Genomic DNA, 24479 nt, shown 5'->3' on the forward strand with positions numbered 1-24479 from the left:
AATCATTTATTAAACTTGCTTGTGCCCTTTTTTACTTATTAAAATGAAAACTGCTTTGAATTAACTTTGTCTCCTTGCAAAGTAATACTTTTCTTTCCTTCCTTTGCTATAATAGTAATGTAAAACAAAACCAAAAATTATTAAATAATTAGGCATTGCCTTGACATTCCCACTATCATCTGCATAAGAAGCCTTCCTTGAAGTAAAATTTGTTTCAGATTAAGTCATATCAATTTCACCAATGAAAAAAATTTTTAAGAGTTGATAAAGGAACTGAACAATTGTGAAGTATTCATGGCAAGTGTCATTTCTCGATTTTAATAAAAAATTTAAAACTTCTTTCTGACTTCCTTATTCTAAAGATCCTTTAAGAAATTTGATATCTATAAAAGACCAAATTTAACGACAGAGAAAGAAAGCTTGAAAGGATGTACAATCTATTAAAGCACAGTAAGGCCTAATTCTGATTTGTATCAAATTATATGCTTTGATATAACTACAGAAGATGAATGCATATTTTGGTCATTAAGGCAGATATAGTAAGTGAAACATGTGGAGATCAATAAAATTTTGTGAATTACATATGTTGAATATGTTTTGCATTTTAACTTGTAAATAAATTACATTAGGAATTATGTATGTTGATAAGAATTATTTGCACTGTATTATGGTCCTTCATTTTGCCACATTATCCCATAGGATTTACAGACAAAAAATACTGAATAATTATAAAAATAAATTCTGTGGACTAAAAGTTCAAATCGGTGGAGAAAAATCAGGATTTTCTGCGGAGGTTCAGATTCATTCTGTGAATGGAATCAAACACATAGCCTTTGAAATATTTATTAATGCTGGCTGGCTGGTTTCAGCATGTTCACACATGTTTTGACAGCACTTCCTCTGAGGGGGGAAGCCTGAGTTGAGCTCCTTGAAGACAGGATGGACTTAATGAGTCACTTCTAACAAAAACTGCCTGAAAGGGAAGTGGCAGACAGTACAGTGTCTTAACCAAGTGCCCAAGGATGCCATTTGGTAAACTAAGAACACCAACTCTGTGCCTTTCTTCCTCAAAATAAGAAGACATTGGACAAACACAAATGCGGGAAGTTTTTAAAATACTCTACCAGCACTGTGAGCAAACATCGAGGTAACATGAAACAAGGAGAGATGGAGAAATATTCACCCACTGGAGGGAACTAAAGAGACAGGACTCAACTGAGTTTGCTGGACTAGATCTTGGAACACTGAACAGCAACTGTGAATGACATTCAAATACCCAAATAAAGTCTGTAGTTAGCTAGATGGTATTGTGTTGCTGCTGCTGCTGCTAAGTCGCTTCAGTCATGTCCGACTCTGTGCGACCCCATAGACGGCAGCCCACCAGGCTCCCCCGTCCCTGGGATTCTCCAGGCAAGAACACTGGAGTGGGCTGCCATGTCCTTCTCCAATGCATGAAAGTGAAGAGTGAAAGGGAAGTCGCTCAGTCGTGCCGACTCTTAGCGACTCCATGGGCTGCAGCCCACCAGGCTCCTCTGTCCATGGGATTTTCCAGGCAAGAGTACTGGAGTGGGGTGCCATTGCCTTCTCCAGACGGTACTGTATCAGTGGTCATTTCTAACTTTGGCTAAGTTATGGAAGCAGTCAGGAAGCTGGGTGGACCTGCACTGAAACTTTCTCCACTATCTCTGCAATGCTTTGGTAAATTGAAAATTATATCAAAACACTGAAGAAAGAACATATTCTGTGAGTGAATAAAATAATCAATGTGAACTGTAATAAACTGCAAAAACAAAGCATTATATGACTATATGACTATTAAGTAGCAACTGTGAATAACATTCACAGAATAAATGCCTATTCAAATCCCTACTATTATCATCACTGTTATCATGATCTCTAAATTTACTGAATGTGTAATATATATATGTATGTGTGTGTGTGTGTGTGTGTGTGTGTGTGTAATCACATACGAGAATGATCAATATTGCTAGAGGTGAAGCAGTAACAGGTTGTGATTAAGAATATATACTCTGAGACTCTGAGTCCTGGTTGCTGCATTAATCATCTATAAATTGAAGTTACCACTTCTTCATGAATCTATCTCCCACTTCTAAAATTAAAAAAAAAAAAAATCTAGTAGCACCCAGAAGTGAAGAGCCAATGATGGCCACTCTTGACTCATTCCCTCTCCTTTCATGCTGCTTTTCACATTGATGAGTGGGATCTAACTCCCCCTACCCCCTACCCCACCGTGAATCTGGGTGAGCTTTAATAATCCCCCTTCCCACATACAATGTGGTGAAGGCGTTCTCAGGTTTCTGAGGCTAAATTCTAAGAATCCTTATGACTACTGCCTGGATCTCTGACAGTACTTGGTCCTGAGTTGCTCCCTCTCAGAATCTAGCCGCCACACTGTGAGACGTCCAAGCCACATGCAGAGGCCATATGTGTATATGTTGGCCCTGAGTCTCAGCTAAACTCTCAACCAACAGCCAACATCAATTGAGCACTCTCGGACATTCCAGCCCAGTCAAGACCCCAGATGACAGCAGATTATCTTGAAGCCAATACGACATGGAGCAGAAGAGTAAATCAGACAACCCACACAACTGTGAAAGAGAAAAAAAAAATAATACTGTCTTAAACCACTAACTCTGGGTAGTGTGTTAAGCATCATACTTCCTACCACTGTTTGGAGTTAAAAGAGTTAGGTGCACTTTATTTTAGAATTTTAACTATTGTTAAATAGAATTTTAACTATTGTTACAGTTATTATTTTTATGTCTACCACAATTCTCCCAAAAGTGTACCCAGACTGGCGATTCACGTGATTCGCCTTCTCTTATGCAGAAGGAAAAAAGCAATTCTTTTTTTAGCACTTGCAATCATTCTATTCAGTTATTGTTAATAGATCTCACAAAGACCATTCATATGACTCTACTAAAAGAAATATTCTAGAAATTAACCTTGGAGTTTGAAAAATGCATGCAGACAAATTAGCATTGTATATAATTAACCCATTCATAACTTGGATTAATTCAACAACTAGTTACTGAAGACCTGCCATGAGCCAGTGCTGGTTGGAAAGGATACAGCTATGAACAAGATAAACATGATCCTCTCTTTGTGAAGTTTGCAGACTCAGTTCAGCAAAAAGGATGGAGAAAAAATCACACAAGCACTTATGACACAGTGAAATATATATTCTGACACAACACGGATAACAAGTATGAGAAAGCACATCACCAACATATGGTTTCCAGCCTGTGACCCAAGGCACCTACACCGCTGAGCAAACTCACAGGATACCAGTGGATATTTAAAATTGTCAACTGAAAACACCATGGCATCTTTCAGACCCTGTTGGACTACCACTAGTAAGATAACTATTTAATACATAATGTGTTAAGTATTTCTTTCAGCCTAGAAACACTACATGTTTCATCAGTTTTCCCTCATATTTTTCCCTAGAATTAATGGAATCTTTCTGACTTGCCTGCTGGCTCAGACGGTAAAGCGTCTGTCTACAACGCGGGAGACCTAGGTTCAATCCCTGGGTGGGGAAGATTCCCTGGAGAAGGAAATGGCAACCCACTCCAGTACTTTTGCCTAGAAAATCCCACAGACGGAGGAGCCTGGTGTCCATGGGGTCGCAAAGAGTTGGACATGACTGAGCGACTTCACTTTGACTTCACTTCCAATGTGCAGCCTTTTCTTGGTCCAGCCTCCATGACCTCCAATCTATAGTCAATATCCTCCCATCTGTCCTGCACAATACCAGACTTATTTCACCACAATCTCAAACTAATTTCACCAAACTGTGCTTTTCCAACAGAAATATGTAAAACCAAACACACAAAACATGATACACATACATCTTCTTTCTTTGTGTTCAAGAAACAAAATGAAACTTCATTCTTTAAATAGGGATGGGGAAAAGAATCCACGGTTGTCTTTCAGGGTTTGCTATGAACCTTTCCAGCTACACTCTAGATTTTAGCACCTCTCACAGCTGACCTCCTTCTAGTTTTATTCTCTTTTCTATTTCTCCCACTATCCTGATTCTTCACTCTTCAAATGTATATTCACATCCCTACCATATCAAAAGTCAAACAGCACAGGAAATAAGTGACATCTCTTTCATAAGATACGACATGCATGCATGCTAAGTCACTTCAGTTGTATCTGACTCTTTGCAACCCCATGGTCCATAGCCCTCCAGGCTCCTCTTGTCCATGGAATTCTCTAGGCAAGAATACTGGAGTGAGTTGCCATGCCCTTCTCCAGGGGATCTTCCCCACCCAGGGATTGAACCTGTGTCTCTTACATCTCCTGTATTGGCAGGCAGGCTCTTCACCACTAGCACCTCCTGGGAAGCCCAAGATATGACATGCTGCTGCTGCTGCTGCTGCTGCTGCTAAGTCGCTTCAGTCGTGTCCGACTCTGTATGACCCCACAGACGGCAGCCCACCAGGCTCCCCCATCCGTGGGATTCTCCAGGCAAGAACACTGGAGTGGGTTGCCATTTCCTTCTCCAATGCATGAAAGTGAAAAGTTAAAGTGAAGTTGCTCAGTCGTGTCTGACTCTTTGCAACCCCATGGACTGCAGCCCACCGGGCTCCTCCACCCATGGGATTTTCCAGGCAAGAGTACTGGAGTGGATTGCCATTGTCTTCTCCAAAGATATGACATACCAGATATCAAATATATCTTACAGCTTTAATAATATACCTCACATGGTATGAGCTACAAAGAAATACCGCAGAAAAGGTTTACTCAAGGGTCTGACTGACAATGTACTCTCCAAAGTTACCCTTGACCTTATTGGTCTTCACAAGCACGGGCTACTGCTGGCCGCTTCTGGTTCACAACTTCTCTTCACCCTCCATCAAGGGCCCCAACACATGCTTTCTGCCCACTTAGCATTCTCTTTCTTGTTCCCAGCCTCTTTCTATGAAGCTTTCCTGAAGTCTCTATTCTAGTCCCTTCTAGGTCCACAAATACCTTTAGGTTGGTTTCATCAATAACACTATCATCAATGATCCCATACGTGTTGATGACTTACAAGTGCAAAATTTCAACACAGATTTTTCTCCCAAATCTGAGTTCATGCATCAAACTGCTTACTGGACATCACTCATCACATCAGGCAAATAAATTTAACTTATTCAAGACACAACTTTCTGTGAAAAATCTTTTCCTTTTGTTCTTACTTCTGAAAGAAAGATACTTATCAACAATATAAAGCACCATTTTCTAAGCTAAGTTTTTATTCACTGGACTATAGGCTCCAGGAAGATGAGGACTCGGTGTCTTGGAGTGTGTGTGTTCTGATTGCTCCAACCTGAGCGATTCAATTAGAGCTGGCAAAATGGGGTGCTCATTATATGTTTGTTAAGTGATGAATGAATCATCTAATAGAGGATGAAAAAATATAAATATTAGCTGCAAAGTTTTAACTGACAAACTTAACGTTCCTGTCCACTGGTTTATCTATTTCCCCCCAATTTTTCTATTCATGATCTTCTCATCTTTCATTTCAGCTTTCACTTTCCTGCTCATCATTTCTCCATCTCACCCTCCTCCTCCACCCACTTTGTTTGTTCTTTTGAAGATGTTCATTAATGTGAGCTGATCTAGTCAAAGTAACTGGAAGCGGGGAGAGAGGATGGGTCTGAAAGGGAAGGGCAAGACAGGGAGAGACTTTTACAAGGACGATGAGAAAGGGCTTAGCACAGACTGAAAAGAAGAAGCAAAGGAGAATGAAAACAAAGAACGTCAACTGATGTGTCCGGGGGGGAAAAAAAGACAACGAGAGGCAAGACACATGTATTTTCAACCCTGAAATTAAGGGTCAATTAATGGTCAATGTTTTTCTCCAAGAAATATCTTTAAATTTGTTAAGATATATTCAGTTCATATTTTTAACGAAATCACAGAAATATAAAATAGAAACACACAGATCACTGAGTTTTTAAAAACACAATATTTTTGAGTCCCAGTACTTGGAAAGATCTAAGCAAAATCTCATGAAGATAATACAAGAAAGAAAACACTTGCCCTCAAAACTAGAAAACTTAAGGAGAGTGCCAATTCTAAAACAAACTGAAGCTAGAATTTATTATCAATCACTGGCTAGCAGAAAATTAAAATTTTACAGAAGTGTGTATCCATCAGGGTAATTTCAAGAGTTTATACTGCTTTTCAGAGTTAATATCTAAATACCAATGATGGATAATGTTTAGCCCTATCCATCCTTCAGTAATTCGTGAGCAAATCAGACATTTAAATATAATGAAAATATGAATATGCCTCTCTTAAGTCAAAATTAAAAAGAAGCAAAAACTACACGTAAAATAATAAATTAGAGCCCTTAGCTCTAAAAAAGGAGTTCTGACAAAGAAAGAAAGTAAGGAATTTCAAAATAAAAGAGTGTTGCCTTCTCTTATACTAAATGGACATCTCATGCAACCAGGAAGTTATTATGTTTGACCACAACATGGATGGTAGGGGGATTAGCAGGCATCACGGTGCTATAAAAAGAGCCTGCATTTGAATGAGGCCAGCAGGGTTTTAGGCCTAGTTCTATCATTAATTAGCTCCTTAATCCCACACAGTTAATTTCCTCTTGTAGACTGAGGATGATCTGTAAATCTCGCCCTCTCAAAAAAATTATAATGAATAGTGATTTTTAAAAATTTTCTTCAATAATAGATTTTTATCGTGGCCTATTATAAATTATTTATATTTATATCTGATATTCATATTTTCCATTGATTAATCAAAACATCCATACTTGAATTTTTATATAAGCATCCTAATTAAAAAATCAAATTAAAACATACAACCTTCCTTACCTCATATATTGATTGTCAAAGCTGAGTTACAGAAACAGTTTAAATCTGTGCTGTCCACTTTATCTTGTCTTTTAAACTTTATTAGCCAGATCAGAGCAAACTAATTTAAAAAAAAAAATCTTGCTAGACAGTCAAATCCTTCTCCTCCTACCACCCTAAATGTCTGTATTAGATATAAAAGAAAATAAATGGCAAACAATATGAAGTGTCTTATAAGGCATAATAACTTGCTTTCATTGACTACCTCCAAATTTCTTTTAGGTTAATAGCTATGTAGTAGCCAAAGGGGCGGAGTTGAAAAATAGATGAGAAAAAATGATAGTGAGCCATACCATCCGTCTTTGTCCAACGCTCTGTCTCTCTCGTTAATGATTTATCCTTTCACCATCTCCTCAGTCCCTAAATTTGGCTATGGTAATACTGGCCAGCAAAGGCAGTGCCAATCTACGCCATCTGTACATGTCATCTGCCATGTGCTTCATGGAACGGCTTAAAAGGGAAAGAGCTAGATAGAAATGATCATTTACAGCAATTATACTTGTTCTAAAGAATAATAAGTATTTTCTCTAAAAGAGGACTTTGTATTTTAAAGCTATTTCAACCATTTCTTTTTAAAATCCACATAAAATCAAAAATATTTTTGGTAAACATCTAAATGTTTTTTTAAAGATCTAGTTTTTGTACATACTATAAGTTGATCTTATCCATACCACATAAATGAATATGGAATAGCAGAGCCATCCTTAGACTCCTCTGTCCCTTTCACCATACTCTGAGCAGGACTCTCTTCCCACCAAGTTAACATCCGAGGAGCACAGTTTCTCCATTTCTGAGCATGTTTAATCGACCACTATGGTTGTCATGCCAACCAACACAGAGAATTCTGAGCTTACATGGGGTATTTCAATACAGTGACCTAATTACTATCTGTCAACAAATTCACCAGCAAAATAAAGGGACTAACACATTAGTAAGATTTATTTCCTGAATCTGAACTATAGAGTTGTTTGCAATAAGACTGTCAACATTTTAAAAAATAATCAGAATGCTGTAAGGATCACAACTATGATCCTTTTAATCCTTTGCCTTGGTTATTGTCTTCATGAGTTTCTCTATTAAAAAATTGCCTGAAGTCAATATATATTTAGCTTCTCTTTTATGACAAAAGCAAATGCCTTTTGACATTTAGTTATCCTCTATGTAAAGATACCATATTCTCAAAATAGGAAATTACTGAATAGCAAAATCACCTCAATTCTGTATCATAAAATGAAAATTTATGAAGACATGTGTTATGCTATATAATCTTGCTAACTATTGTTTAAGGAAGTCTTTAGTTCAAAAGCAAGAACAGCAAGTCCAAAGGACTGGAGGACTTTGCAAAATGAGGAAGTCATTAATTGCAAAAAAAAAAAGACATGTTATTCCTTCTTGTAGAGGAAAAGAAGACCAGCATAAAGGTCAACCCTGGGTTGAAAAAAAAATTCAGATTAATCCTTTAGATATAAAACATTCAAAATATTTTACTTTCACTTGACAATTTATTATATTTCTGATAGTTTGCTTTTGTTATGTGTGTGTTTATGTGTGTGTATCTGTATCTATGAGAGAAAAATAAAAAAGAAGGGAGAAAATAAATTATTAAAATATGAATGTTCCTATTTTCTGGTAAACACTTCTATATGTTTTGGACAAGAAATTATACTTTAATCATTCTATGTGTAGACTCTATCTAGTACCTAACAGAATATTGACACTCAGATGGGTTCCTCCTACATAAAACATCGGATGAAAAATGTGCTTATTTTATAAGAAATAAGTAAAGATAAATAAAATGCATCAATAGAAAATATATTCTACTTAGTAAAGCAACAATCTAACAATGTTCTTACATTACCTTTGACATTATCAGGTTTAAAGAGCATCTCTAAAATTCATAGCAGCATAGATATGGAATTCTAGTGCATTTCCTTAATATTGAAAATAGGAAATTTAAGGTCATAGAGGTGAAATGGTTTGCCACGGGCCATTCACCCATGCCACCATCTCAAACACACAGAAGAAACTTTGAAAATACTTTTTTTTTATGATAATATAAACTTGATTCTATTCATTCACAATTTCCCTCTATTTAGCCTTTCATCCAATGAGCTTTCATCTTATAGTTTTTATTTCTTTATCCCTCTCTGATGTATGCCATCTCAATTTGGCTATCTTTGGATACCAATTACTTTCCGGAGTATCTGGGGCCAGATTGCCTTGGTTTAAGACCCAGCTTCACCACTTCCTAGCTGGGTGACCATGGGAAAATCACTAAACATCTCTGTGCCTTGGGTTCCTTATCTTTAAAGAGAGAATCATAATATCTAATTGACAAAGCTGACGGGATTGGGTAAAGTAAACATAAAGCACTACTGGGAACAGTGCCCAGCAAATAGCGTGACCCTAATAAATGTTAAATTTTGTTATAATTTCTTTTAGATTTACATATGTAAGTCCCTAATAGGAACTAAAGTCAAACATTTATCTTGGCCATAGCCCTTCTTTGGAACTTCTACATTCAAGTTTTGTTTTTTTTTTTTTTTGAACACTGCAATTACACACAATAACTTAGATGAGAATTCACATATTCCATCATTATTTATTGAGTATCAATTGTTGTACCACTGTACTCAGAATTTTGAATTCAAAATTAATAATTCGTGGATTTTATTTGACAGGGAAGTCTAGGAAGTATAACTCAGAGCGCTGAGTGACATGATAGAAATTTACTGGCCCTTAAAGAAGTTCATGGCTTGTGATGAATGTGGGCATCTGGCAAAGCTTCCTGAGAAACACTGTTTGAGCTGTGACTTGAATGGTGAATGAGATTAGCAGGTAAGAAAGAGCATAAAGCAGGAAATCAGGATGGGCCAGAACACGTCACAACAGGGCATGCCATGATGAGAGAGTAAGGATTTCTGTGTGTGAAGGATGAAATCCAAAAACAAGGCTAGTGGGTTGGTTTCCCCAGTGTTATAAAGGGTCTGATATGCCAAAATAAGGATAATGGATTTATTCTTACAGGGAGTGAAAATAATGCAAGTCTTGAAGACACAGAATCCATGGATATATTTAGTGTGAGAAAGATAATTCTAAATAAAGCAGATAGAAATTAGATGAAGAAAAGCATAGTGAAGACAACTACAATAGCTTCAGGCAAGAACTGACGAAGCCTCCAGACTACAACTGAACAGATACAGATGAGGCATCAGAATTAAAAGACATTTCTCAGGAAAAAGCATACGGCGACCAATCTGATGCCGAAGAAAATGTGGAAGGGCTTAGCAGTGACCCTTTGGCTTTCAGGTTCTGACATACCAGAGTGACAGGAGTCAAGAACAAAGGAGGCAGAGTAGATTCAGAAGTAAACGGATTCCTGTAACCTGGGACATGTTGCATTTGAGGCATGATCTATGGCGTGGCCTCTTATATGGTACTCAGAGATCCAGCCCCATAGCATTCACGTCTTTCTGAAATCTCCTCCACTTGAGTAAGGGCTACATTCCTTCATTCATGGATTGGCTATATTTACTGACTTGCTTCTAACGAATAGAATACGGCACACGTGATAGAATGTTGTTTCAAAGATTTTTTTTTCCAATTCTTTTTTTAAATTTTACTTTATTTTACTTTACAATACTGTATTGGTTTTGCCATACATCAACATGAATCCACCACGGGTGTACTGCTAAGTTGCTTCAGTCGTGTCCAACTCTGTGCGACCCCATAGAAGGCAGCCCACCAGGCTCCATCGTCCCTGGGATTCTCCAGGCAAGAACACTGGAGTGGGTTGCCATTTCCTTCTCCAGTGCATGAAAGTGAAAAGTGAAAGTGCAGTCGCTTAGTCATGTCCGACTCTTCGCGACCCCATGGACTGCAGTCCACCAGGCTCCTCCGCCCATGGGATTTTCCAGGCAAGAGCACTGGAGTGGGGTGCCATTGCCTTCTCCACCACGGGTGTACACATGTTCCCAGTCCTGAACCCCCCTCCCATCTCCTTCCCCGTACCATCTCTGTGGGTCATCTCAGTGCACCAGCCCCAAGCATCCTGTATCCTGCATCAAACCTAGACTGGCAATTCGTTTCTTATATGATATTATACATGTTTCAATGCCATTCTCCCAAATCATCCGACCCTCGCCCTCTCCCACAGAGTCCAAAAGACGGTTCTATACACCTGTGTCTCTTGCTGTCTCGCGTGCAGGCTTATAAAAGCACTGTGGCTCTCACTTTGCCTGTTCTCTTCCTGTGTCTTTTACATTCTTCATTCAGAAGAACCAGCTACCCTGTCAGGAGGCAGACCTATACTAAGAAAGCTGCAGCAAGGTGACTTGTGAGCCACAAAACAAGTGTGCTCTGACAAGTCGAGCCTTCAGATGAGACTGCAGCCATTGGCCAACAGCTGGACTGCAAGCCTCTCAATTCTAAATCCCACTCTGTTCTTCTCATGGGTATATCCTTGGTATTCTCAGGTCTATTTTAAGTGTGGATATTGTTTTAGTTATAGTCTGTATCCACGTCCACATTAAAATCTCCATAATCTAGTCTGCCTTGTTCAATGACACTTAGAAGAGCGGTCGGCACTGTGTAGTTATTCTAATATAACTATCTATGTACAGTCACAAAATCTGCAGATTTGAGATGACTTTTAGCAAGGACAGGGAGGCCCTATAACATAAAGGAAAGAAAAAGTAACATATCCTAAGAGATTAATAAAAATCCACTTTGATCCCCTACGATTTATCAAGTAGTGCTAACCATTTAGATGATTTATAAAAGTTATCTCATTAAATAATTGATCAAGCTCCCTGGTGACTCAGATGGTAAAGAATCTGCCTGCAATGTGAGAGATCTGGGTCCGACTCCCGGGTCCAGAAGATCCCCTGGAGAAGGGACTGGCTACCCACTCCAGTACTCTTGCCAGGAGAATTTCATGGACAGAGGAACCTGGTGCGGTACAGGCCATGGGATCACAAAGAGTTGGACATGACTGAGCAACTAACACTTTCACTTTCACAGAGATATTGTATTTTCCTATTTTATGAATGATAAAATTAAGACTCTTGATCAGAAGCTAAGTCACTGAACCGAAAACAAAGCCAGTATGTGAACAAGTTAATATCCGAATCCATGTCTGAGCAACTCAGTTATTTCTACCACTTCCCTTCTGACAGTTGAGAGTTTTTCATTACAAACATGTAAAAGCTAGAAATGTAAGCCATTTGTCCCCTACTATTGCATGAACAAAGCTATTAGGTTGTGTTTACCAAAAACAGGTCATAATTCAGCAGAGCTATTCACATCTGGGAATTCTGGAAGAGGAGAAGCATAATTCCTAGGGGTAGTACTGATGGAAGACACAGTCTTCAAGCCTTCCATCTATGCAAGCTGTTTGCTGGCTTGTTTTTAAGCCGATGAACCTGTAATAAGTTCCCACAGGCATTTCCTTCCCCAGAGCATACTGAACTCACCCTGAAAGCTGTTCTGATCCAAAACAAGAATTTCAAGAATTTTTATAAGCTTCTGAACTACATTTTGTGTATGTTAAGCCTATGTCTTCATTATTTTATAGTAAAACAATCACCTTAGGTTCTTAAACATTCTATTTTCTGAAAAATTACCTAAATTTGATTTCATATTCCATAACAATGAGTAAAAATTGCAATTATTTCATTTATTTAAGATAATTTATGTACATTTAATACGAAAATGCAAAACAACACACAAATAACTCCATAACACACGGTAATAACTGAGATTTCAAGTCATACTTTTTGCTTTTATTTTGTCAGTAAAACATAACTTGTGATCTTAGTAATAACCAATATTTACCAACAGTGATAACCAACTGATCCAACTAAGTTTAGAGTTGGTCTTCATAGGATCTTTCATGATCACTGACACAAAATTTCATTTATATTTGTTAATTAGCTAGTGAGAATTACAATAACATTAATACCAGCAACAGGTCTTGGCAGTCAGGTGTGACATAAAATCATTCTCCTAAATGATTGAACTCTCATGCCCACTGAATACAAGATAACTGTTTTATTGGTACACACATAGCATTTTCAGTGACTGTAGGTTTCCTATCTCAGTCAATTTTGCCCATCAATCCATGATTATAATTTTCTCCTACAGTTACTGAACAATCCAGATGGAAAGCTGTATATCATCACACATTTCGCAAAACTTTTTGAAGCCTTGCATAACAAGAATTTATGCAGATGATCACAGATTTCAAAAATCTGTTTGATTTTCAAAAGCAAAATGTTTGAATTAGTTACCCAGAAAGTTCTAATGTTTAATGACTGCCATTTCTATGTTTTTATGTAGTTACCCAGAAAGTTATTTAAATGACTGCTATTTCTATATTTTTTGTCTCAGACTTCATGATATCTTTATTTGGATATATATAAATTATAAATCTCTGTTGGGAAATTCACCACGAGTTTTATCCAGTAGAAGTAATATACGAGACCAACGGCTCTCTATGTGTGGTCCCATGACTAGCCCCTACAGCATCACTTGGAAATTGCTGGAAATGCAGATTCTTGGGCCTCGCCCCAGGCTTACTAAATCATAAACTTGAGATCAAAGGAGGAGGGGCAGCAACCTATGTTTTCACACACCCCAATAGAGGTGAGCATCAAGCAAAATAAGACTGAGAACTACTCTGCTAGACTATGGTCCTGCTACACTTCCAAAGACACATAACACAAAACATAATAAAGACGCATAAATCCCAAAGGCCCCCAAATAGCACATCCACTGCAAAGTACAGTTAATAATGATTCTTCTCTTACAAGTTATTCATTCCTAACAGCTTTAGGCAAAATCCTCACCTTATCTCTCCCAAAGGCTGCTATGTATCATTTAACAATTTTTAAGGAAGCTCAGTTGTCTCAATTTGAGATTATCTTTAAACCAAATGTTCTAATGGTGCTCAGTTCACCACTTCAAGGTGAATAAAATTCTGTTTATGACATTTATGATATCATTACATGGGTGCGGATAAACATTTTCTTTCAGTGCCATTGCATCTAACTAGCAAGACAGAAGCCCTTGGTTCTGGAAAGAAGGAAACTCGAGGAGCACAGTAGATTAACAATCAGTGCATTTCCTCAGAAAAGCAGTTTTACCTAGGGAAATATAGAATGCAATTTTTACGCCGCTCCGAAAGAGGTATTCAATTTTTTTTGTCTGGCAAATCCCCAGCTGTATTCCACATAAAAGAAAATGAAGGAAATTGGAAATCATTGCCAGAGGCAACTTATAAGCAGAAAGTTCAAAGATTTCAATGGCCTCATATGTAGTCGCATTTTTTTTTCTTTCTCATTTTGCAAAATGGGAAACAACATTATGCTTTCCCAACCATGCCCTCTAAATAGCTCCATCAGGCTCATTGCCGGCCCCTGGAGACCTTAAGACAGACTCCATACTTCTCTTTCCTTAGTTCCTAGGGGCCTCTAGCCAGCTCGCTTCTCTTGACTCTTCCAGGCATCAGTTCTCCTCTGAAATACACATCATTTCTTTTTTGGCACAAACATATACCCACTTCTTTAATGTTTGAACCAGTGTCACTTTTTGGCAGTAGCACTCAACGATCTCTTGCGATGGCGTGGCCTTTTAAGTGGGATGGATTTTTTTAAATAATAAATTCTAAAAAGATTAAGAAAATTTTGCCTCAAATAATGTAATCCTGAGAGTACAAAATTTTAAGCTTTATAGATTTCTAAGTGGTCAGGAAGTGGTTAAATAATTCCAGTAACTGTGTAACTTGGGGCTTCCTAGGGGGCACTAGTGGTAAGAGAACCCACTTGGCAATGCAGGGGACACAGCAGACAGGGGTTCAATCCCTGGCTGGGGAAGAACCCCTGAAGTAGGATGTGGCAGCCCACCCCAGTATTCTTGCTTGGAAAATTCCATGGACAGAGGGGCCTGGTGGCCTACAGTCCATGGGGCTGCAAAGAGTTGGACGCAACTGAACGAGCATACAACTGTATAACTTGTGGTAAATAATTCAACATTTTCAGAGACTTAAGGGGAATTTCAAATTTTACAAAGTGAAAACATAAATAGCTACAAAGAATATTAAAAATATAAAATAGAATTTAAATTTATAAAATAAAATTTAGAAATAAATCATACTTGCACCAAAACCTTGGTTAGAGAAATAAATTGCTTTGTTTAATCAATGCATATATGGGCTTCCCTGATGGCTCAGATGGTAAAGAATCCACCTGCAATGCAGGAGACCTGGGTTTGATCTCTGGGTTGGAAAGACCCCCTGGAGAAGGGAAAGGCAACCCACTCCAGTATGGCTACCCACTTGCCTGGAGAATTCCATGGACAAAGGAGCCTGGAGGGCTACAGTCCATGGGGTTGTAAAGAGTTAGACTTGACTGAGTGACTAACATTATCACTTTCAATCCATGTATACTAACCTGAGTTCAATTTCATAACATGATTTTTAATCTTAATTATACTGAATGTAAATCACTTAACTTAGGGATGGGACTCTCCAACATCTGGGCCAAAACTGCTCTGAAACAGAATCTTTCCATGAAGAGGTCTTACTATCTGTGCTTTAGAAATGTAAGAAAGCAGTAATTTTGAATAATAATTTTTTTAAAGTTTAGGCTTCAGGTGCACGATAATGCAGGACAGCACCAGAAAACATCCTGTAGGAAGATCAGAGGCATCCAAGTCTTTTCCATCCAGTCTCACTTTTTCTCACAACTACATTTAAAAAATTAACATTCATCTGCTGATGGACATCTAGGTTGTTTCCATGTCCTGGCTATTATAAACAGTGCTGCAATGAACATTGGGGTACATGTGTCTCTTTCAGTTCTGGTTTCCTCGGTGTGTATGCCCAGAAGTGGGATTGCTGGGTCATAAGGTAGTTCTATTTGCAATTTTTTAAGGAATCTCCACACCGTTCTCCATAGTGGCTGTACTAGTTTGCATTCCCACCAACAGTGTAGGAGGGTTCCCTTTCTCCACACCCTCTCCAGCATTTATTGCAGCAGATGAATGGATAAGAAAGCTGTGGTACATATACACAATGGAGTATTACTCAGCCGTTAAAAGAATTCATTTGAATCAGTTCTGATGAGATGGATGAAACTGGAGCCGATTATACTGAGTGAAGTAAGCCAGAAAGAAAAACACCAATACAGTATACTAACACATATATATGGAATTTAGGAAGATGGCAATGACGACCCTGTATGCAAGACAGGGAAAGAGACACAGATATGTATAGCGGACTTTTGGACTCAGAGGGAGAGGAGAGGGTGGGATGATTTGGGAGAATGACATTCTAACATGTATACTATCATGTGAATTGAATCGCCAGTCTATGTCTGACGCAGGATGCAGCATGCTTGGGGCTGGTGCATGGGGATGACCCAGAAAGTTGTTATGGGAGGGAGGTGGGAGGGGTTTCATGTTTGGGAATGCATGTAAGAATTAAAGATTTTAAAATTTAAAAATAAAAACTAAAATTAAAAAATAAAAATAAAAAAATAAAAAAATAAAATAAAAAATTAACAGATAAAATTCTGTATCTACATAAACTAAAGGGCATTCCATTATTTTCCAGGGCTGTCCTGCATTATCGTGCACCTGAAGCCTAAACTTTAAAAAAATTATTATTCAAAATGACTGCTTTCTTATATTTCTAAAGCACAGATAGTAAGACCTCTTCATGGAAAGATTCTGTTTCATCCACAATAAGCTCTAGTCATGGTAGGTGAGTAGTATTTCCACACAACATTCTGAGTTACATTCAATATTGAAATGGTACACAATTCTTTATCCCTCAAGGACCACAAACAGTCCTATAAACTTATCTTAGATGATATTTTTTAAAAACTCAAAAAATGGCATTCTCAATTTGTGGGAGCTGAGACTCCATTGGTCATGCCACGTATATGGAAAATGATCTTTGGAATTTCATTTAATCCAAAGAAAAACACAGCAGATATTCCACCCACTCTCTAGAGGAAAGGACACGCCATCTACTCTGAGGCAGGCAGAGTAAACCACAGATTCAAAAGCAGTATGTTGAACAAGCCCCTAAAGTACCAAGGTCACACAACCTCAAAAGTGAGAAAAGGTTAGCTTTGAGTTACATATGAATAAAACAATCAAGTTTTAAAGCTTTGCCAATTTTTGCTTAAAAAGATAAAAAAAGCACAACAAATTAATGAGCTCACAATGATTTGGGACAAAAAAACTATTTGATAAGCTTACTGTATATTCCACGTAGACACGCAAACCTTAATCATGTCTTATCACATATTATTTTTCTATTTTCTAGATAGGAATGATGAACATATTAAAAAATTTCATTAAAGGTAACACACTGATAGTACAGACATATTGAAGTGTCATTTTTTAGAACAAATTGTCTAGTATTAGAAATTCAACATGACCAACCTAATACATCCATAATATAGTCAAATAAGTCATAAATCACCCAGCAGACACTTAAAATAATTATTTTAGTACTTAAAGACTAAAGCAAAATGAACACACATCAATAAATAGGAGGAAATGTGCCAATAATCAGATACAAATGGAATGAAGTGGCCAATGAATCTGATTTTTTTAGTAGAGCATATTAGAAGAAAAAAGTACACTCTGTGTTTTTAATCTATTTTAAAAATTGTGCATGGGACAGAGGCCAATAAATAAATAAATAAATAAATAAGGGGCTTGAGAAAACTAGGATTAAAGAATATGGGTAAAATTATACAGAAAGTGACTTACAGGGAAGGAAAAGAGCCTGTAGCAAAGTCATCTGTTCTGGAAACCCACAAGTTATTGGGGTTATGACAGTTGACTACAAAAATGACTCAGTTCTCTACATGCTTAAAGTTTATGGAGAGAATCCAAGTATATGGTCTCTGGATTCCAGATCTTATCGTTTATTTACAACTTTCTATTGTGGATGGTGGAGTAAAGGGGTTGAAAATGTTTTATGTTCAGTTATTGTATGAGTAACATTCAAAAGTCATCTTATTGTAAAAGGATGAGTTCTTTTAATTGATGAAAAATTATAATAAAATTTCTAAAGTATTAAATGAATCTGGGTTTAATAACATATGGGCTCCACTGAGGACCTTCAGAACGTCTCAAAGCCTGTTTGCTTTTAGTGGATAAATACTATTCAGTGTCATATCTGAGAGTTCCACAGCTCAGACAAGGCTCAATCCTTTCTTTTTAAACATTGATTCTAGTAGCAAAATACTGAAAGATGTTTTATCAAAAATATAAACAATTCTTTACTAGCACTGAAAAAGAAATTTCCAGTCTAAAATTCCAAAATTTGTATTTGTGCTTTTATTATGGGGGGGGTGGGGGTGGGGAATGCTTTTTCTAACTAGACACATTTTTTTTTTTTCTTTGAAATGAAGACTATCTCATTTCATTAAGTTAAAATCCTCCTTGTTCTCTGGATATTTATATAAGATTTTCTTCTAGCTCCTTTTAGAGTTTAGTTTGAATTAAATAATCATTGACTAATAGTGTCCATAAAATCAAAGAATCTTTGAAATTATTAATTAACATATACATGTTCACATTAGATACTTGATATGAAATGCTAAGAACAGTGCCTAGAAAATTAAATATTAGTTATTATATTTACTATTTTTCCACAAAAAGTAAATCATGTTAATATAGGCAGTGAGCTATGTTTCAGACGTTCCGTCACTAAATTGAAGTGCAAATTGGCAGGGTATAGACTACTATGAATGAAAATGTATAAACACTGGTACAGGAAATGTGGAAAGGTGCCTCAAAAATGGAAAAAAATGACTAAGCTTTCAAGGAAAGAGATTTGATCAGATACTATTTCTTTATTTGAATTCTTTACTAGAACTTCTTCTCATCAACTAACAATGAAAGAATATAAACAACTATAAGGTTTTTCTTCCACATTTTACATTATTAAGAAAAAACAGCTCATTCATCTTTCAAAGGCTCTCTTTAATGCATTTAAAAGAGAAAATATTTACCAAAACACTAAAATTTCTATTATTAATTAGTGGGAAATAATAACTAGGAGAACGTTTTAATTCCCTCACCTTTACTTGTGAATAAAGTAAAAACACACATGCTCCATAATAGGAGGCAATGTGAACAACATGTTTCATCTTCCTAAAATCATTCCCAGGGATCGATTCCACAAAATGGCTTTCTTTTGTAGAGGTAAGTGTACTATAAGATGATTACTTCTCTGGTGATAGAAATTTAAGTCCAAAAACATTAAGCAACTTAAACAATGTGCTCAAATGTCTTTCTTTGGGGAATTCTGGTTACGTACAGTAGTAATGTTCCAACATGTTGACATGTTTTAATACTTTAGGAAAACACATCATTTATAACAACAGGATTTTTTCCTTTTCTCTCTGATCTCAGACTTGCTCACATTGTAACTTAATTCCCCAGTAAACTATATACTCAGGCCCTACTAAACAGACTTTCATCTGCGACCAAAGGTAAATTTTCCACTCACAAGCTGAGAGAAACAGCTATCTTCTGTTTTTCTTTCCTTTTATTTTCACAGAGCAAAGAAAGGAAGTTTCTTTCAGATTAAGAAAAACCAAGACAATGGACACCATTTGAGCAGAGAACACATGGGAAAACAAGAATTATTTTTATAATGTCAGCTCATCTACAGCTGTGCCACCTGTTAATATGGATGCCATCCAAAGGGATTCTGAAAATAAGCCAGGCAGTCTGCCTTCGATGGATGAAGAAGAAAACTGCCAAACATTTTGCATGCTCGTGGCAGTGGGGGGTGGGGGAGGCAGGGAGGCTGTTAAGTGTAGAGGACAATCGTGCCAAAACTGACAAACCAGAGTCATTTCCTATATCCTAGGAATCCCACATGTACCACTGCTTTTGAGATTCAAGAATAATTAATTTCTAAGAAACAAATGTTAAGATTTTTTTTTGATGTGAACATTTTAAAAGTCTTTATTGAATATGAAAATATTGCTTATGTTCTAATCTTTTGGCCATGAGGCATATGGGATCTTAGCTTCCTGACCAGGGATTGAACCTGCATCCCCTGCATTGGAAGGTGAAGTCTTAACTGCTGGACCACCAGGGAAGCTCCCTCTAAGAACCATTTGAAGTCATCACTCTATCTACATTCTGCATCAGCATACCATACCCATGTCTCAGTCCACCATACTGTTCTCAGTTTCCTTAAATGTTTAAGATCAAGTTTCAGTTCAATTAGTTAAAGACATAACTATATTAAGCACTTTCATTTTAAAGTGAGGTCTTCCCTGGTGGCTCAAATCGTAAAGAATCTGCCTACAATGCAGGAGACCCGGGTTCAACCCCTGGGTAGGGAAGATCCCCTGGAGAAGGAATTGGCAACCCACTCCAGTATTGTTGCCTGGAGTATTCCATGGACAGACGAACCTGGCAGGCTACAGTTCATGGGATTGCAACAAGTGGGACATGACTGAGTGACTAACTTTTCTCCCCCATTTTAAAAGATGAATACACTCATTCTAATGATATGGTTGGACTATAAAGAAAGCTGAGTGCTGAACAATTGGTGCTTTTGAACTGTGGTGTAGGAGAAGACTCTTGAGAGTCCCTTGGATTGAAAGGAGATCCAACCAGTCCATCCTAAGGAGATCAGTCTTGAATATTCATTGGAAGGACTGTTGTTGAAGCTGAAACTCCAATACTGTGGCCCCCTGATGCGAAGAGCTGACTCATTTGAAAAGACCCTGATGCTGGCAAAGATTGAGGGCAGGAGGAGAAGGGGACAACAGAGGATGAGATGGTTGGATGGCATCACTGACTCAATGGACATGAATTTGTGTAAACTCTGGGAGTTGGTGATGGACAGGGAGGCCTGGCGTGCTGTGGTTCATGAGGTCACAAAGAGTAGGACGCGACTGAGTGAATAAACTGAACTGAACTGAATGATATGGTGAAAAACTGACATACATCCTCTGTCCTAACGTGATGGTGTTGCTTGTGTTACCGAGCATGCGGGTCTCAAAGACGAGTAGCACCACAGTTAGAGAAAACATAATTAGCCGCAGAATCAGTGGAAATAGAAGATGACAATTCTATTTACATTCTATTCTAAAACATTAAATCTAAACTACAGAAGTCACAATAACCAGAGCAATGCATAAGTTCTGGGAATATTTACTAATATGGGATATATACATAATTTTGCCCCCTGACAGGCATTTTATAACCACAACATGAAGTCAATTTCTGAAAGTGCAGCAAACACTAGTAAATCACAGCTGTCAAATCACAGGACACAGTTTTCTTACGTTCTTTATAAAATCTAAATCTCTAAACTTCTTTTAGCTTTTGTCCAAAGGTAGAGATGGCATCTGATGATGCTTGTTGAGAATTTTGTCCACTTGGTACTATGCAAGGCAAACTCCCTTTTTCAAGGGTCTACAAGGAGCTGACATCCAAAAGCAAAAGGGGGCTAATTAATTCCTCCATGTCTGTGACTGTTTAAAGCTTTTTGATGTTATTTTCCTAGTCTCAGGTCTATGGATTTCTATGTCAAACCACTGAAGATTCCAATTCTTTTAATAAAGCAGACATTTTTGACTCATGCTGCTTCTTTAATTTCTCCTGCAATGGTTCTAAAAATATTTTACTACCAATGTTTACTTGCTAAGTTTTAGGGTGAACTAATCAAATTGTCAACATCCGCTGGATCATGGAAAAGCAAGAGAGTTCCAGAAAAATATTTATTTCTGCTTTACTGACTATGCCAAAGCGTTTGACTGTGTGGATCACAATAAACTGTGGAAAATTCTGAAAGAGATGGGAATACCAGACCACCTGACCTGCTTCTTGAGAAACCTATATGCAGGTCAGGAAGCAACAGTTAGAACTGGACATGGAACAACAGACTGGTTCCAAATAGGAATAGGAGTACGTCAAGGCTGTCTATTGTCACCCTGCTTATTTAACTTATATGCAGAGTACATCATGAGAAATGCTGGGCTGGAAGAAGCACAAGCTGGATTCAAGATTGCCGGGAGAAATATCAATAACCTCAGATATGCAGATGACACCACCCGTATGGCAGAGATGAAAAGGAACTAAAGAGAGCCTCTTGATGAAAGTGAAAGAGGAGAGTGAAAAGTTTGGCTTAAAGCTCAACAATCAGAAAACTAAGACCATGGCATTTGGTCCTATCACTTCATGGGAAATAGAGGGGGAAACAGTGGAAACAGTGTCAGACTTTATTTTTCTGGGCTCCAAAATCACTGCAGATGGTGACTGCAGCCATGAAATTAAAAGATGCTTACTCCTTGGAAGGAAAGTTATGACCAACCTAGATAGCATATTCAAAAGCAGAGACATTACTTTGCCAACAAAGGTCCATCTAGTCAAGGCTACGGTTTTTCCAGTGGTCATGTATGGATGTGAGAGTTGGACTGTGAAGAAGGCTGAGTGCCAAAGAATTGATGCTTTTGAACTGTGGTGTTGGAGAAGACTCTTGAGAGTCCCTTGGACTGCAAGGAGATCCAACCAGTCCATTCTAGAGGAGATCAGTCCTGGGATTTCTTTGGAAGGAATGATGCTAAAGCTGAAACTCCAGTACTTTGGCCACCTCATGTGAAGAGTTGACTCATTGGAAAAGACTCTGATGCTGGGAGGGATTGGGGGCAGGAGGAGAAGGGTATGACAGAGGATGAGATAGCTGGATGGCATCACTGACTCGATGGACGTGAGTCTGAGTGAACTCTGGGAGATGGTGATGGACAGGGAGACCTGGCGTGCTGTGATTCATGGGGTCGCAAAGAGTCAGACACGACTGAGCAACTGAACTGAACTGAATTAATCAAATTATAAAAATAAAATGATGAGGGAAAAACTCACAATTACCCAGGATGCGTTCAATAGTACTGGCAAGTTCATGGTTAAGTACAAAATGAGTGTACGTTTGGTTCATTTGCCACTTAGCAGGTTAAACTTGGGAAACAGTTCTTAACATTAAGTCCCTCTATATCAGATTCCTAAAAGGATCTAGACATCTGTTTTATTTAGAGGTCCTTTGACGGCCAACAGAAATTCACTCAGATTAGCTGGGGGCTGGGCAGCATAGTCAGTGTACAGACACATGGAGGGATAGAGACTCTGCACACACCGAGAATCATCTCCTGATCTCAGGGGAGGAGACTCATTGACCCAGGCCCTCTTTCTGGAGTCAAAACTTCTAAGTCATAAGTTGCTGGCTCACCTGGGGACTAGATGCCCTTGGTGAAGCTGTTTCACATGTGGGCAAAAAAAGCCAGCGCTGGTGATAGGGAACAGCCATGATTCCTGTGCTTGGCTGGCCAGGGCAGCACTGGGCGCCTCTTAAGTGGAATCACTAAGAAGGGGGTGTGCAGGCAGGTCATGTTGGCATCTAATGCGATGCGGGGTGTATTTGAAAGTCAGATCCTGGCCTCCTCTGTCTGACTGTATTGAATCCCAGCTCTTTCCACATGCTACTCTGAGACTTTGGTCCAGTTAATTAACCTATTTGATTTTTAGTTTTCTCAGTATTAGTACCAACAAAGGTCATGGTGACGAGTCAATGAGGTAATCTATGCTAAAGTCCCTAGGCCATCGTCTGGCACTGAAATCGCAGGGTAATTTAAGTTGACCAATATCATGTAGTATCACAGAGCTGAAGCCGACTCTCTTCCCATTTATTACGGTGGTGTCTCTTCTCCACGTCTGTCTAAGGAAGTGTTCCGCTCCAACATCATCTGGCAAGGCAGAGATAACCCTAGTCAAGAAAAGTTCTGATCCAGTAGCTGCAGACAAATACTGTTTGACTCTAGGTAGGAGGTTACTGAAAGTGAAGTGAAAGTGAGCGTCGCCCAGTCGTGTCCAACTCTCTGAGACCCCATGGACTATATAGTCTGTGGAATTCTCCAGGCCAGAATACTGGAATGGGTAGCCTTTCCCTTCTCCAGGGGATCTTTCCAACCCACAGATCGAAGCCAGACCTTGGCATTGCAGATGGATTCTTTACCAGCTGAGCCATAAGGGAAGCCCAAGAATACTGGAGTGGGTAGCCTTTCCCTTCTCCAGGGGATCTTCCCGGCCCAGGAATTGAACCAGGGTCTCCTGCACTGCAGGCAAATTCTTTACCAACTGAGCTATTAGGGAAGCCCTAGAATAGTTAAATTCATAGAGTTAGGAAGGACACTGGTAGATGCCAGCGGGTAAGCGGTAGGGAAGGGGAATGGTGACTTAGTGTCTAATGGGTACAGAGTTTCAGTTTAGGAAAGTTAAAAATTTGGAAGATGGATGATGGTGAGAGCTGCATAATAATAATGTACTTAGTAACGCCACTGCAAAGTACAGCTAAATATGATTAAACAGTATGTTTTAGGTGTTATGTGACTTTTACCACAATAAAATCTTTTTTAAGTTTTGAAGATTTTATCAGCCCATAAATATAGTATACGTGCTTTTCTGATGTGTATCCTTTAATGGGGATATGTGTGCATACATGTCCATGTAAAGTGTATAATTACATCAAATATAATTGTACAG

At 38.2% G+C, this 24479-nt stretch overlaps 1 protein-coding gene across 7 annotated transcripts in view; it reads right to left on the reverse strand.

Annotated features, from left to right (window-relative positions):
* Positions 1–24479, reverse strand: part of GPM6A (glycoprotein M6A) — a 249677-nt gene that overhangs the window by 107186 nt on the left and 118012 nt on the right. The window contains exon 1 of one of the 7 annotated variants that reach the window (XM_042241484.1): positions 7190–7227. The exons of the other annotated variants lie outside the window; for them this stretch is intronic. The gene's annotated coding sequence lies outside the window, so the exon portion shown is untranslated. Of the gene's footprint in view, positions 1–7189; positions 7228–24479 lie in introns of those variants that run through there. 7 annotated transcript variants of the gene reach the window in all.

This window comes from Ovis aries, chromosome 26 (genome assembly GCF_016772045.2).
Source record: "Ovis aries strain OAR_USU_Benz2616 breed Rambouillet chromosome 26, ARS-UI_Ramb_v3.0, whole genome shotgun sequence".
NCBI lineage: Eukaryota > Metazoa > Chordata > Mammalia > Artiodactyla > Bovidae > Ovis > Ovis aries.